This window comes from Chiloscyllium punctatum, chromosome 48, assembly GCF_047496795.1.
Source record: "Chiloscyllium punctatum isolate Juve2018m chromosome 48, sChiPun1.3, whole genome shotgun sequence".
Lineage (NCBI taxonomy): Eukaryota > Metazoa > Chordata > Chondrichthyes > Orectolobiformes > Hemiscylliidae > Chiloscyllium > Chiloscyllium punctatum.
The window spans coordinates 39387695-39404822 of NC_092786.1; the positions used below are offsets into that span (position 1 = coordinate 39387695).

The 17128-nt window shown below is 42.2% G+C and overlaps 1 protein-coding gene across 4 annotated transcripts in view; it reads left to right on the plus strand.

Moving 5' to 3' along the window:
• Window positions 1-7017: 7017 nt before the first annotated feature.
• cgnl1 (cingulin-like 1) overlaps window positions 7018-17128 on the plus strand; it is a 157778-nt gene continuing 147667 nt past the window's right edge. Inside the window, exon 1 of one of the 4 annotated variants that reach the window (XM_072565011.1) lies at window positions 7018-7158. The gene's annotated coding sequence lies outside the window, so the exon portion shown is untranslated. Of the gene's footprint in view, window positions 7159-7190; window positions 7413-17128 lie in introns of those variants that run through there. The other 3 variants (XM_072565010.1, XM_072565013.1, XM_072565012.1) reach the window with 3 other exon arrangements.

The following is a 17128-nucleotide window of genomic DNA, read 5'->3' on the forward strand; positions in this document are numbered from 1 at the left end:
TGTCCAGGAAGCTTTTCTAACTCAGTATGTAGATTGTCCAACCAGAGGGGAGGCCATATTGGATTTGGTATTTGGTAACGAACTGGGACAAGTAATGGGCTTGTTAGTGGGTGAGCATTTTGGTGATGGTGACCACAAGTCTGTGACTTTCACCTTGGTTATGGAGAGAGATAGGTGCGCACAACAGGGCAGGTTTTACAATTGGGGGAAGGGTAAATACGATGCTGCAAGACAGGATCTGAGGAGCATAAATTGGGAGCACAGGCTGTCACGGAAGGATGTCGTTGAAATGTGGAACTTTTTCAAGGAACAGATCCTTGATATGTATGTACCTGTCAGGCAGGAAAGAGATGGTCGTGTGAGGGAATCTTGGTTGATGAGGGAGGTTGAATGTCTTGTAAGGAGGAAGAAGATTGAGGAAACAAGGTTCAGACAGAGCATTGAAGGGATACAGGATAGCTAGGAGGGAGCTGAAGAAAGGGATTAGGAGAGCTAAGAGAGGGCATGAAAACTCTTTGGCGGGTAGGATCAAGGATAACCCCAAGGCCTTTTATGCATATGTGAGAAACATGAAAATGACAAGAATGAGGGTCAGTCCGATCAAGGACAGTAGTGGGAGACTGTGTATGGAGTCGGAAGAGATAGGAGAGGTCTCGAATGAGTACTTTTCTTCAGTATTTACAAATGAGAGGGACTGTATTGTTGAAGAGGAGAGTATAAAACGGACTGGTAAGCTAGAGGAGATACTTGTTAGGAAGGAAGATGTGTTGGACATTTTGAAAAACTTGAGGATAGACAAGTCCCCCGGGCCTGACGGGATATATCCTCGCATTATGTGGGAAGCAAGAGAGGAAATTGCAGAACCATTGGCAATGATCTTTTCGTCTTCACTGTCAGTGGGGGTGGTGCCAGGGGACTGGAGAGTGGCGAATGTTGTGCCCCTGTTCAAAAAAGGGAATAGGGATAACTCCGGGAATTACAGGCCAGTTAGTCTTACTTCGGTGGTAGGCAAAGTAATGAAAAGGGTACTGAGGGATAGGATTTATGAGTATCTGGAAAGACACTGCTTGATTAGGGACAGCCAGCACGGATTTGTGAGGGGTAGGTCTTGCCTTACAAGTCTTATTGAATTCTTTGAGGTGGTGACCAAGCATGTGGATGAGGGTAGAGCAGTGGATAAAGTGTACATGGATTTTAGTAAGGCATTTGATAAGGTTCCCCATGGTAGGCTTATGCGGAAAGTCAGGAGGCATGGGATAGTGGGAAGTTTGGCCAGTTGGATAGAGAACTGGCTAACCGGTCGAAGTCAGAGAGTGGTGGTAGATGGTAAATATTCAGCATGGAGCCTAGTTACAAGTGGAGTTCCGCAGGGATCAGTTCTGGGTCCTCTGCTTTTGTAATTTTTATTAATGACTTGGAAGAGGGAGTCGAAGGGTGGGTCAGTAAATTTGCAGACGATACGAAAATTGGTGGAGTTGTGGATAGTGAGGAGGGCTGTTGTCAGCTGCAAAGGGACTTAGATATGATGCAGAGCTGGGCTGAGGAGTGGCAGATGGAGTTCAACCCTGTCAAGTGTGAGGTTGTCCATTTTGGAAGGACAAATAAGAATGCGGAATACAGGGTTAACGGTAGGGTTCTTAGTAAGGTGGAGGAGCAGAGGGATCTTGGGGTCTATGTTCATAGATCTTTGAAAGTTGCCACTCAGGTGGATAGAGCTTGTAAAAAAGCCTATGGTGTATTAGCGTTCATTAGCAGAGGGATTGAATTCAAGAGTTGTGAGGTGATGTTGCAGCTGAATAGGACCTTGATAAGGCCACATTTGGAGTACTGTGTGCAGTTCTGGTTGCCTCATTTTAGGAAAGATGTGGAAGCTTTGGAGCGGGTGCAGAGGAGATTTACCAGGATGTTGCCTGGAAAGGAGAATAGGTTGTACGAGGATAGGTTGAGAGTGCTAGGCCTTTTCTCATTGGAACGGCGAAGGATGAGGAGTGACTTGATAGAGGTTCATAAGGTGATCAGGGAATAGATAGAGTAGACAGAGACTTTTTACCCTGGGTACAACAGAGTGTTACAAGGGGGGACATAAATTTAAGGTGAAGGGTGGAAGGTATGGGGGGATGTCAGGGGTAGGTTCTTTACCCAGAGAGTGGTGGGGGCATGGAATGCGCTGCCTATGGGAGTGGCAGAGTCAGAATCATTGGTGACCTTTAAGCGGAAATTGGATAGATACATGGATAGGTGCTTAAGCTAGGACAAATGTTCGGCACAATATCGTGGGCCGAAGGGCCAGTTCTGTGCTGTATTGTTCTATGTTCTAAAGAATTTAAGCATATTTCGAGGTCCCAGAGGATACAAAATGGATAACCTTGCCACAAATATGGTAGGAAGGTAGGAGCAGGAAAAAAGCCTTTCAGCTTCTCTGACCTTCTCCACCATTCTAGATCTTGGCTGATCATCTAACACGAGTTTCCAATGATATTCCCATAACCTTTGATGTCAATCATATCTAGAAATCCATCAATCGTTGACTTGAACATATTCAAAGACTGAGCTTCCATAGCCCTTGGGATAAAGAACTCCAAAGATTCAGTATACTCTCAGTGACAAAATTCCTCCACATCGCAATCCTAAATGGATTGCCCTTGCTATGCAATTATGCACCCTAGTTCTATACCTTCTCCCATCATTGATAAGATTGGTCTATATGAAAACTTTTTTTAAAAAAAAAAGTCATCACCAGTGAGTGCCAAAATAATGAGATTTAATACCAGCAGCCTGATGCTAATTCTGAATGTTTTATTGATATGAAAGTAATAGGTTTCAACTGAATCAAACATTTATTACCTCAAACTGATACCTCCATCTTAATAATTGTAGAAATTCAATGCAAACTATGAATTACTCAGCAGAAATAAGTAAATAAGTTGACTGTTTTTAAAAAATGACTAATTGTTCAATTTCCAACACAAGAGGGTGCTGCAGATATATTATTTGGGATTGTGTAAATCCTACATATATTATACCAAATGTACAGGTCAACATGGCTTCAGAACTGTATTTTTTTGTTTTAAGTAATTTTGTTTTTGTTTTAACAATAGATTTCAAGTTCACAGATTTTAATGTCTGTTAAATAACTGAGACATTAATTTAGAATACAAAAAAACCCACTGAACCGAACTGCACAATTTGGGTATTTTAGTCCTGGAATTTCTGTGGTTTGAGGGTAGAAAAATCTCAAAGCTCCAAGCTCCATTTAATTGCATTTGTCAAGGGAAGGAACATCACAGACATGAAAATTGGATGGACTGGAGCAGGAATTTGAAGCTCTGAAGAACAATGCATTGGGATATCCTGTTGCAATCTTAATTAACAGTGTGTAATTGAAATTACATTCTAATTGATTATTTTCATATTTATACAAGATATTTGAAGTTATATTCAATTATTTGTGCCAATGTAATAAAAGACTGGCAATTATTCATCCTCCAAAGCCTCCTGACTGGTAAAACTTATATTGTGACAGCTGACTGCTCCAATAATTCGTACTGTGGAACAACTCCACATCCTTACACAGCACAGAACTCCTGGAAGACTGAAGGAGAGCGGTGATGATGGCGGGATGAAAGTAACAATGGAGAGAGAACATAATGAACAATATCAGTTAATATGGGTGCCAGGAAGAGAATTTGGGTGTTCAGGTGTTTAGATCAGTTAGGATTGAGGGAAAAGCAATGGGTCTCATGGTCAAGATGGACTTGAAATGGGAAATAGGAGATAAATTGAAAAAAGTTACATGGGTAGAGAAATGAGCCTTAGACAGATTTTGACTTGACAGACTACTGGAAGGGAGGAGGTGATAGCAACTGATCGGACGTCTCAACCTTAATAACCAAGAAGTCTGCAAGTTCCTCACAATTATTGCTGAGAATGAAGATGGAGATGAGGGGAATAAGAAGAAAGTGCAGAGTAAAGAAATCTAGGATAATCTGAACTAGAATGAAGAGATTTTCCTCACAAAATGTGCTTTTGTGTGGTTCAGCAAGATCTGGGTGATAAAAGATTATACCAGTCACCTAAATGATCTACACAAGTACCAAGTTGTACATCTCAATTTTAAAGTTCTCATTCTCACATTGAAAATATATACTTGCTTTTGGAAAGGAAAACAAGTTTGATTACCAGGTTAAATATGTTATAAAAACACAAGTTGTGTAATAGAGTCATAGAGATATACAGCACGGAAACAGACCCTTCAGTACAACTCGTCCATCCCAACCAGATATTCCAACCCAATCTAGTCCAACCTGCCAACACCTGGCCCATATCCCTCTAAACCCTTCCTATTAATAAACCCATCCAGTGTTGTTGGTTCCAATGATGTGTATCCTTCAAAATTCAGCAATCAATCTTATTGAACATGTAGCATATTAAAGTAGTAACAACAAAACTCGAGACAAAGTACCAAGTACAGAAACTGAAACAAATTTATCTGATTATGAAGGCACTTCCAATTTTTGTTATCTCCCATTTCCATTTGGGATCCATTTTATTGTATTCAGCCTTCATCTGACTTTCACCAATAGGTGAACCAGTGTCAGATGAAGTTCAACTGGGAAAAATATGAAGTGATTCACTTAGGTAGGAAGAATGTTAAAATTCACGATACAATTCTGGAAAGGGTTTAGATACAGAGGAACATGTGGATATATGTCTATGAAGATCACATGACAGGTTGACAACTGTTAAATACTACAGTTCTCCTTGGTTTTACTAATGAGTACAAGAGCAAAGAAATTGCTTTGACCTGGTTCCACCTCAGGCAAAAGTGAGGACTGCAGATGCTGAAGATTAGAGTCAAGAGTGTGGTGCTGGAAAAGCACAGCAGGTCAGACAGCATCCGAGGAGCAGGAGAGTAGAGGTTTTGAGCAAAAACCCTTCATCAGGAATGAGGTTGTGAGCCAAGGGGGTGGTGAGATAAATGGGAGGGGAGGTTGGGCTGTGGGGGAAGGTAGTTGTGAGTGCGATGGGTAGATGGAGGTGGGGGGTAATGATGATAGGTTGGAGAGGAGGGTGGAGCAGATAGGTGGGAAGGAAGACCTAGTTCTGGATACTACAGGTTAGATAAAGGCATTAGAGAGAGTACAAGAAAAATCATACCAATGGTTCTAAGGATGAGGAACTTTAGACACGAGGATAGACTGGAAGAGTCCAATCTGTTTGCTTTGGAGGAGAGAAGGCAGAAAGGAGATCTCAAAAGGAAATATTCAAAACCATGAGAGATGTCTGGACAGAGTAAATTGACAACAGAAGGCTGTAAATTCAAAATAATTAATAAAAGCAGCAGAAGGGTCATGAGGGAAAACAGTTTCCTCACAACAATTGAGTACAGGAGTTGGGAGGTCATGTTGCAGCTGTACAGGACATTGGTTAGGCCACTGTTGGAATTTTGCATGCAGTTCTGGTCTCCTTCCTATCAGAAAGATGTTGTGAAACTTGAAAGGGTTCAGAAAAGATTTACAAGGATGCTGCCAGGGTTGGAGGATTTGAGCTACAGGAAGAGGCTGAATAGGCTGGGGCTGTTTTCCCTGGAGTGTCGGAGGCTGAGCGGTTTACAAAATTATGAGGGGCATGGATAGGACAAATAGACAAAGTCTTTTCCCTGGGGCCGGGGAATCCAGAACTAGAGGGCATAGGTTTAGGGTGAGAGGGGAAAGATATAAAAGAGACCTAAGGGGCAACTTTTCCACACAGAGGGTAGTACATGTATGGAATGAGCTGCCAGAGGAAGTGGTGGAGGCTGGTGCAATTGCAACACTTAAGAGGCATTTGGATGGGTATATGAATAGGAAGGTTTGGAGGGATATGGGCTGGGTACTGGTAGGTGGGACTAGATTGGGTTGGGATATCTGGTCGGCATGGACAGGTTGGACCAAAGGGTCTGTTTCCATGTTGTACATCTCTACGACTCTATCAGTGGTTAGGATTTGGAAAACACTTAACCAATATGGTAGAAGTAGGTTAAATTAAAGCTCTCAGAAAGGAAATATTCAGTTATCTGCAAAGGAAAAAGAGGCAGAGTCACAGGGAGGGAGGAAAAAGTTGCAATAAGTGAATTTTTAATTCCAAGAACTCGGGAGAGACATTTGGACTGAATGGCCTTCTGCCATATTACAATTGCGTGTTTACATAGTCATACAGCACAGAAACAGGCCTTTCGGCCCAACTGGTCCATGCCAAGCAGTTTTCCTAAAACTGAGCCAGTCCCATATGCACTTTTCTTATCCTCACATCTATTCTAATATCTTTTAAATGTTGTAATTGTACTCGCCTCTATCAATTCCTCGGGCAGCTCCTTCCATATACGCACTGTGTTTAAAAAGTTGCCGCTTGGGTCCCTTTTAAATCTTTGCCCTCTCATGTTTGCTATGTACCTGATTCTCCACTATAACAGAGACCTCCATGAGCCCCCTTCCCTCCAATAAAACCTTCACTTTTCTCTAACTTGAAGTGAAAAATTGAGTGTTTGGTGATCCTTTCCCCGGGCTTTAAATTCCTCCCGCATTGCTTAGAGTGGACACTGCAGGTGCAGAGTATGACCTCCCAGCTGGGACTTCAATAAGGGGGCCGCAGGATTTTATTTTCAAGCTGTTTTATTCTCAGTCCGCAGTATAAGCAACAATGCCCATCCCTCACGGCAGGAGAAAAGGGTTTTAATAACTAATTCCAACTGGGTGTGGACTGTTCACTAGGGAGGGAGACATAGAGGTATTTAACCCCCTCCTGCTCACCTGTACTGCCCTGTGTGCCTCTCCCCTCGGGGGGCAAGTTACAAACCTGACATCAACAACTTGCTCTTGGAGTTTACTCTTTAAACAGGATCAGAAACTTATCTGCTCCCAGCGCGTGTTATAATTTTTGTTGATGGTGGGGGGCTGACTAAATCACCTCGGTCTCTCCTGCGTGGGATCCGCAGAGGCGCGGCAGCGCGCCCCCAAGCGCTCGCTCTCGCGCGCCTGCCTTCCCCCCCGCGTGCGCGCGCCTTCACTCGCCCTCTGTCGGTTTGTCCCCTCTCTCTCCCCTGCGTGGTTGCTGCTGCAGTTACTCTGACATGAGGGAGTTGTAGAGACACAGCGTCAGGACAACTTCACTTGGTCGGAGGTGAGTGGAGGGGATCACTATCCTCCCCCAACAACAATAACAAAAGTTTTTTGCTTTCAATCAGACTGGAGGAACTTGACTCTCCTTTTCCCCCCCCGAGAAGAGCAGGGAAAAAAGTCTGGGGTGGAAGTTGTTGATTTTCACCCCATTTCACTGCAACTTGTTGCGATTTGCGTTCAGTGCGGAGCTCCAGTTGCTGGAGTTCCTGGGGACTTAAATTCGGGGATTGTTCGGGTTATCGGTTGAAACTTTTGGTGAGTGGAGTTACACACTGCTTTTCAGTAGATTAGGTGGCAGGAGACTTGCAACTCGGAATTATCCCCAAGGTCACTGCAGACGAGACATTTACAGAAGGTGCTGGTGCCAGGTCGCAAACGCGCTGGAATATTCTTTGAGTAAATGCGTTTAGTTTTAAAACAAAAACGTTTTGGCAGTTGTTGACCGTGATTTTTTTTTCTTCCTTCGTAATGTCCTGACCTCTGTCCTTCAAGGTCTATTTTTGGCTTTTATGCAGTTTTTGCTTTGGAGGAATATATTTTGGAAGCTGAGCATACATTTTGCTGAGAACATCGACTTATTTTCACCAAAATCACAGGCTGCTGAGTCTGGTCTCACATCTCAAAGCAGTTTCTTTTGATCAAGTATGCACCGATCCCAATTTAAATCCGAAACGTATAATTTGATTTGCACAGTGTAATTAAAATGGGCAATATTTATAATATTTTAATACATGTTCAAAGCATAGGCAATCCTAATTTTAAATGTGCTTGATGTTAGAATGAGTTTTTAAAATTCACTTGTAAGAAGAGAAACGTTTACTTCAAAAATGCTTTTATAGTTTACAGGTATAGTGGCTGTAAATAAATAAGCTTTTCATTATCTAAAGATGCTTTGGGAAATAGCAAATTGTAACAGTGATCAAAATTAGAATGATGCCTTAGTCATCAACAGATTTAAGTTCAACTGACAAGTCTGTCATATCCTGCATTAACGTTAAACTTGCAGGAGAGGTCTATTCAGAATCCACAGTAGAAGACTATGTAAAGGTGGTATTGGCATCTCAGTGGGTGAGTTGCTGAGCCATATGTTCCAGGAACATCTTCCAATTTGCCAGTTGACCTCAGCTGGCCTCAGCAGTACAACTGCCAAGGTGAAAATTGGGGGGAAAGAGCAAACAAAAACCCAGATAATCTCATTCATCACCATGACCTTGTACTTGTTCAGACGAGTGCATGCCAAAGGGGAGTTGCAAGATTATAACAGTGTACAAGCTAAGAAGATAGCACATGAGCGTAATGCTTGAGTAATTGTGAATGTCATCTAAACTCCTGTATCAGGCAATTAGGTTTTGTTGGTGCCAATTTTTCGCATATCTTACAGCTGGCTTGTTATCCAGCTAGGAGAAAGTGAGGACTGCAGATGCTGGAGATCAGAGCTGAAAATGTGTTGCTGGGAAAGCGCAGCAGGTCAGGCAGCATCCAAGGAGCAGGAGAATCGACGTTTCGGGCATCAGCCCTTCTTCAGAAAAGAAGAAGGCTTTCCTGAAGAAGGGCTGATGCCCGAAACGTCGATTCTCCTGCTCCTTGGATGCTGCCTGACACGCTGCGCTTTTCCAGCAACACATTTTCAGCTTGATACCCAGCTAATAATGCTGTTGAATTAGGTAGCTACCTGACAAAGGAGCAGAACTCTGAAAGCTTGTTCTTCTAAATAAACCTGTTGGACTATAACCAGGTGTCATGTAATGTTTAACTTTGTCCACCCCAGTTCAACACTGGCACCTCCGCATTCATGGCTACCATCGACACCACCAACAGCCCGCTGAAGTGCAACAGCAGATGTCTTTTGGAAGGGTTATTCTAACAGGCTAGGTATTTTAAAGCACATTGTTGGAGCAGTTGGATCTTTGATCTGAAATCTGCAATGTTTTGTGTCTGTTGGTTTCAGCAAAGGTTCTGTCTCTAATATGAGGTCTGTAGCCCTCATGGTATGAAGATTGTGGGTTTCATATCCAGTCCAGAGAGTTGGGCAAAAAGATCTAATCAGATGCTCCAACTCACCACTGAGGGAGTGTTGCACTGTTGGGGTGAATAGTACTGTCTTTCACAATCAAAGTTAACTGAGGCTCCATTTGCTCTATCAAGCAGATGTGAATGATATCACACCACCATTTTCAAAATGAGCAGTGGAGCTATCTGCTGTATTCACACAAATATTTATCCCCTAATTAACATACCAAAGTATAATCATTGGATTATTATCTTAGATTACTTAGATTTAGTATTATCATTTGCCTTTCAAGAAAGCTTGTTGTGCATAAATTGACTGTCACATTTTTCTGTATCTAGCACATTCAGAAATTTTAATTGTCCAGACCTTAAATCGCACTTATTTTTGTTCACGCTTTAACCCTGTTACACCATATTAACATTTTTATCTTTAAAAGTCCTGCCCGTTCCTACTTATCAAATTCTTGGACCCTACAATTTTCCTCCTTACTTGCCTCTCCTTGTTCCACCATCTGCGGCTCTTCAACTCCCTTGGTGCCCTGACCTTCTACACTATGTCTTGAACCAGTGTTCTTTGCTTCTAAGCCTTTCAGTAGGTAGAACAGTTTCTCCTGATCTACTCTGTCTAGACTCCTTGTGGTTTTGAATATCTCTGTCAAACCTTCTCCAGCAGCAGCTTCAATTTCTTTAATCTGTCCGAATAGCAGAAGTCACTCATTCCCTAAACCAGTTTTGCGAATCATTTCTGTGCCCTTTTTAATTGCCTTCACATCCTTCCATAGCCTGTTAGAATAACCCTTACAAAAGAAGTCTGCTGTTGCACTTCAGCGGGCTGTTGGTGGTGTCGAGGGTAGCCATGAATTGCAGAGGTGCCAGTGTTGAACTGGGGTGGACAAACTTAAAAATCACATGACACCTGGTTATAGTCCAACAGGTTTATTTTGAAGAACAAGCTTTCAGAGTTCTGCTCCTTTGTCAGGTAGCTACCTAATTCACAGCATTATTCGCAGTTGAGGCTGAACCAATGTTTTCTCTACAGGTTAACATAACTTCCTTGTTTTTGTCTTCCGTGCCCATATTGACAAAACCCAAAATGCTGTAGTATATGTTTTTCTTTAACCCTGCATTCAACCTTCCCCGCCACCTTCAATGATTTGTGCACATATATTTTTGTTCCTGAATTCCCTTTAAAGTTGTGCCCTTGAACCTATATTGCATCTTCCTTTCGGTACCAAGATGAATGTCTTTGAGGCCTAATCTCAGCTTCTCTCCAGATAACTTCAATTAACTTTTTAAGGCAATATCAGGGCAGCACTGCATTGTTGAAGATGCTGTCTTTTAGATGAACCAGTACTTTTTCTTTTCACTTGTAGGGCATGGGCATCTCTGGCAGCACCAGCATTTACTGCCCATCCCAAGTAGCCATTGATAAGTTAGTGGTGAGCTGCCACTTTGAATCGCTGCAGTCTGTGTGCTGTAGGTAGACCCACAATACCCTTAGGAATGGAATTCCAGGATTTTGACCCAGCGACAGTGAAGGAACAGTAATACAATTTCCCAAGTTAGGGTGGTGCGTGTCTTGGAGGGGAACTTGTAGGTTGAGGTGTTCCCATGTACCTTATGCCCTTGTCCTTCCAGCTAGAAGTGATTGTAGGTTTGGAAGGTGCTGTCCAAAGATCTTTGGTGAAATTCTGCACTGGGTCTTGTACACTCGGTACACACTGCTGTAATGGAGTATCGATGGTAGAGGGAATGGATGTTTGTGAATGTGGTGCCAATGAAGTGGGCTGCTTTGTCCTGGGTGGTGTCAAGGTTCTCGAGTGTTGTTGGAACTGCACTTATCCAAGCAAGTGCCTTCTGGATAGTAGAAAGGCTTTGGGGGAGTCAAGAGGTGAGTTACTCACCTCAGTGTTCCTCATCTCTGACCTGCTGTTGTAGCCACTTGTAGACATGCTATTCAATGTCAAGGATTGGTGGGTGGATTGTCTTATATTACAGAAGGCCATTGTTTGGTATTTGTGTGGTGCGAACGTTACTTGCTATTTTTCAGCCAAGCCGAAATATTGTCTAGGTCTTGTTACATTTGGACATGTATCAGTATCTGAGGTGTTGTGAATGGTGCTGGACATTGTGCAATCATTAGCAAACATCCCCACCTCTGACCTTATGTTGGAGGGAAGGCCGTTGAATCTGCGAAAGATGGTTGGGCTGTGGACACTACCCTGAGGAACTCCTGCAGAGATGTCCTGGAGCTGAGACGACTGATCTCCAATAATAATAAACATTTTCCTGTGTGCCAACTATGACTCCAACCAATTAAGAGTTTGCCCCAAATCCCATTCATTCCAGTTTTGCTAGGGCTTCTTGATGCCACATTTGGTTAACTGCAGCCTTGATATCGAGGTCTGTCGCTTTCACCTCCTCTGTGGAATTTGGCTCTTTTGTCCATATTTGAATCCAGGCTGTAATGAGATCAGGAGCTGAATGGCCCTGTTGGAACCCAAGCTGGACGTCACTGAGCAGGCCATTGCTGAGCAGGTACTGCTTGATAGGAGTGTTGATGGCACCTTCCATCATTTTACTGTTAATTGATCAAGAGTGGACTGATGCGGCAATAATTGGCTGCCTTAGGTTTGTCCTCCTTTTTGTGTGCACAGGACATACCCAGGCAATTTTCTGCACTGCCAAATTGATGCCAGTGTTGTAGCTGTTTTAGATGAAGCAAGACCATGTGGCAGTGCTCACTGATACAAAAGATTATAAGGCACTATTCAAAGAAGAGGAGGAGAGATCTGTCCAACAAATATTTATCTCTTTACTGTGCATAATGTGGGTGTTTGTCTTCCCACAACCCACCAGTAACTATATTTACAAAATATGTAATTGAAATTGAAGCATTTTGGGAGGTAGTGAGGTTTCGAAAGATGTTATCTAAATGTAATAGTATTTAGTACAGACTAAATTCATTCATAGCACTAACAATGACTACTTGGTGCTGAGTTCAGTCATTAGTACCAGGCTCCGGACTTGTACTCAGCATCTCTGTGCTATTTATGCAAAACATGTTTAAACCAGCTTCTTCCCTTAATCAGGCAGCACACCGAGTGCATATTTCAGATAAAAGTCAATATGATTAACTAATATGCAATCCAATAAAAAAAAACTTGTCTGTATTATGCCATGATACAAGTGCATAGGGTGAATTTATAATAAAATTTGGATTTATGTGATATTCATTGTTCATCATTTGGTTGATATTCTCATGTAAAACCAAGGAGAAATTGTTTGGGGGCTTGGGAAGCTGGGGTTGAAATATATTTGGTATTTCGGTAAGCATACTGTACTTTGGATACAATATTTCATGACATAATGGTTGGAAGAGATTCCTAATCTTTGAAGTTTAAAAAGAAAGTATGTTAATATTATTTGCTTCATCTTGGCTGTTAACAAATATTGGTTCAACTTGATTAAGACCAGAAGTTATCTTAATGTGAAACGTAAGTTCCCTTTTCTTTGAACTGTAGTCTGCACTCTGTTTCTTGCAGCTGACTTTTCAGCAAAGAATTTGCATTTGTTTTCTTTGATATTTTCTATCAATATTAGCATTTTACAGTTTTTGATTTCAAATAACTTCTGTAAAACAATGGCTTTTGTGGACACAATCCCTATCATGAACGCATTCCGGTCAATAGATCAACACTGCTGTTTGCTATCTCCTGCATTCTTGCTTCATGAATCTAAGCAGTGATTATCAGTGGGGCTGATGCATTATGGTAGCTATCTCTGGAGAATTTTTCCTGAGTTAGTCTTACACCACCATGTAAATGGAAAGAAGTTGTTGAAGTTAAAGAATAAGAACCCTGACTCTGGTGCTGTTACCACTTGTAACTTCTGTGGTCTTTGAAACTATTTGAGACATTGTTATAATTGGTTAACTTGGATAGTTGGGTCAAAGGGGTTCAGATCTATCTTTTTTCTATTTTAAAAGCGTTTATAAATTCTGAAGGCAAAACATAACTAAGATCATTGGAATTTTGTCATTTCCTGCCATTGTTTTAGCGGCCATTAAGAGCGGTTACTAATTTCCAAAAGTTTTCCTTTTATAGCTCTCGTACATATATTAGAGCTTTTAATAGTATTGGGGAAAATAACTATCTTCTGTTCAATAAGACCAGTTGCAAGCTTGACGTTTTCTTTACTGTGGTTCTCAAATTTTTGTTCGATCTGCATCGCAGTAGTCAGGATGTCTGTCCCTTCACTTTATGAACCAAATATTCCATCTGAGCCACAGTACCACCAACATAAAACCTTGCAAATCTTGTGAAAATCTTCCCACTCACTTATTCAGGGTGATGGGTCCTGGTGATGACCCAATAACTTTGAAATTGAGAATTCACAATTCCAAGATGAGAAATGCGAAAGTAGGTTATACACATCAGCTTGCTTGTGGGCTGGCTGCTGAAATAACTACCACAGAAGCTGCTGGATAATTGTGAAACTACTTGATTCCTCCATGTTCCGAGGAGAAGATGATTTGCCACCTCCAGCTGTTCTCAATTATCGTTGACTCCAGTCCCGTGCAGTAGTGACTCTTGATGCCACGAGCACACCCAGCAGCAGCCTTTATTAAAACTATAAGAGGGAGGAAAATCTGTCTCCTCTTTGCCCCTGATATTTCCTCAGCATTTAGTTTATCAAATCCAACAGATTGTATAGTTCAGAATCCTGATACTGGATAAACTTTGGAGGTATCTGGTTGTTGTTTGCTTCTTGAGTATTCCACGGTTTGCACAGTAAATCTTTACTGACGTCCGTTTTATGGTTTAATACCTCCTTCTGATAGTTTCTCACTGTTCTCAGATATCACAATCATCTGTGAAGAGCTTCCTTCTGTTGTTTGTTTTAGTGTCTTAGCACTGGTAAGTTGGAATAACTTGTCAGTGCTCAGAACATTGTTAGGCAAGAGCAAACCTATTTCTGTATTTTTTTAATGATTGCACCTACTTGTCTTTCCATCACTTTTCTGAAATACTTCCCACTCCAGCACTCTTCAGGCTCATTCACTGTACACTCTTTGCTCATTCACTGGCCTTCCCTTGGGATGATTTCTGTTAGGTATGTTCCACCAAACCATACACTAATATAGCTCATCCAAATTTGATGACATTTGTACTTTGAGAATTGTAAAGCCCTTTAAAGACATCCCATTTTCCTTTTTTTAAAAAAAGTCATATCCTATGTTGTTATGTAGTCCATTCAATGTGAACACATCTTGAACTGTGATGCATTTGTGCTCTGTCAGATCATTTCTCCTTCTGAATCTCTTTTTAGTGCTTTTTGTCTCTCTGGATCCTTACGCACTCCGTGTCTGCTCTCTACCATTTCTTCCTTCCACCCAATCGTACTAAAGGCAACATCAGTGATATTGCTGTCTAAGTACAGAAAATGCCACCACTTTCTATTCACTTGCTATTGGTTTTTAAAAAATCTTTGTTGTCGTTACATCTTTCTGATAAAATCGTAAAATGTTTAAGGCACAAAAGGAGGCTTTAATCCAATTCCCTATTGAATGCCTTCACCACACCCTGACAGTGTATTCCAGATTGTAATCACTCACCACATGAAGCTATTATTCTCCACTGCTTTTGCCAATTACCAGTAAATCTACATCCTCAGGTTCTTGAGCCTTCCACCAACACAAACAGCTTATTTCTTCCTAACTACTAGGTTCAGGTCCCTCATGATTTGGTGCAACACGATTAAATCTCCCTTTAAGCTGTTCTTCTGCAAGTAAAATCACCCCAGCTTGTCTAATCTGTCCACTTAATTGATGTTCCTTGTCTCCGGAACCATTCTAATTAATCTTATCTGTGTCCTTTCGAATAGCTTGATGAGCATCCAAAAGTGTGGTACCTATAAATGAGCACAGTACTCCTGTTCAGGCTGAAGAAGTGTGTTTATTTGGGTCGATCGTAACTTTTGTGCCTCTGTACTCTATGAATGTAATTATGTTTTTGTTAAACTATGCTCTCAACCTCTCAATCTTCTACCTACTTCTCTTGATTCTGATTGCAGGACCATACCTCTATTTCTACTCATGTCATTTTGAGACTAATGTGGACAATGAATGCGGACATTCACCATTCCTTTGCAATGTTTTGCAGCTGCTCAGTAATATCCTTGGCCCAGTCACTAGGGAAGCATTATACTACCACAAGTTCACATCTATAGCTGCTGAACGCTTGTCTGTTGAATCTGCTGCATTGAGCTTGCAGTACCCCTGCTGCCCTCCTGTAAAGCTGAGTCACCCATGATGCTATTGACATGACTCTGGTTACACTCTCCACCTTCAGAACTGACTACACATTGGAGAGTCCCCACTCTGGGAACACTTGCGCGATAGTACTGTTTCTTTGTGATCATCACCTTTTCCCCTTCTCTCAGCATAAACTAAAGCTGTGGGGAAAGTGGGGGATTGACAATATTCATAACATGGTATTGCACTAAGTTCTAACCTCTCAGAGCACTGCAGTCATTGCAGCCATGGCTCAAACCTCAAAACCTGCAGCTTCATCTGCTGCAACAGCTGACACGTTCTGTACACGTGACTGGTTACCTTGGACACGATAAGCATACCGGAGTTTCTGCATTGCTCAGGATGTGCACTTATAGAGTCATAGAGATGTACAGCACGGAAACAGACCCTTCGGTCCATGCCAACCAGATATCCCAACCCAATCTAATCCCATCTGCCAGCACCCAGCCCATATCCCTCCAAACCCTTCCTATTCATATACCCATCCAAATGTCTTTTAAATGTTGCAATTGTACCAGCCTCCACCACATCCTCTAGCAGCTCCTTCCATATACGTACCACCCTCTGCATGAGAAAGTTGCCCCTTAGGTCTCTTTTATATCTTTCCCCCATCACCTTAAACCTATGCCCTCTAGTTCTGGACTCTCCGACCCCAGGGAAAAGACTTTGTCTATTTATCCTATCCATGCCCCTCATAATTTTGTAAACCTCTATAAGGTCACCCCGCAGCCTCTGAAGCTGCAGGGAAAACGGCCCCAGCCTGTTCAGCCTCTCCTTGTAGCTCAAATCCTTCAACCCTGGCAACATCCTTGTAAATCTTTTCTGAACCCTTTCAAGTTTCACAACATCTTTCTGATAGGAAGGAGACCAGAATTGTACACAATATTCCAACAATGGCCTAACCAATGTTCTGTACAGCCACAACATGACCTCCCAACTCCCGTACCCAATACTCTGATCAATAAAAGAAAGCATACCAAACATCGCCTTCACTATCCTATCTACCTGCGACTCCACTTTCAAGGAGCTATGAACCTGCACTCCAAGGTCTCTTTGTTCAGTGACACTCCCTACACCATTAAGTGTATACGTCCTGCTAAGATTTGCTTTCCCAAAATGCAGCACCTCACATTTATCTGAATTAAACTCCATCTGCCACTTCTCAGCCCATTGGCCCATTTGATCAAGATTCTGTTGTAATCTGAGGTAACCTTCTTTGCTGTCCATTACACCTCCAACTTTACTAACTGTACCTCTTATGCTCACAAATCATTTATGTAAATGACAAAAAGTAGAGGACCCAGCACCGATCCTTGTGGCACTCCACTGGTCACAAGCCTCCAGTCTGAAAAACAGCCCTCCACCACCACCCTTTGTCTTCTGCCTTTGAGCCAGTTCTGTATCCAAATTAGATTAGATTAGATTACTTGCAGTGTGGAAACAGGCCCTTCGGCCCAACAAGTCCACACCGACCCGCCGAAGCACAACCCACCCCTACCCCTACATTTACCCCTTACCTAACACTACGGGCAATTTAGCATGGCCAATTCACCTGACCTGCACATCTTTGGACTGTGGGAGGAAACTGGAGCACCCGGAGGAAACCCACGCAGACATGGGGAGAACGTGCAAACTCCACACAGTC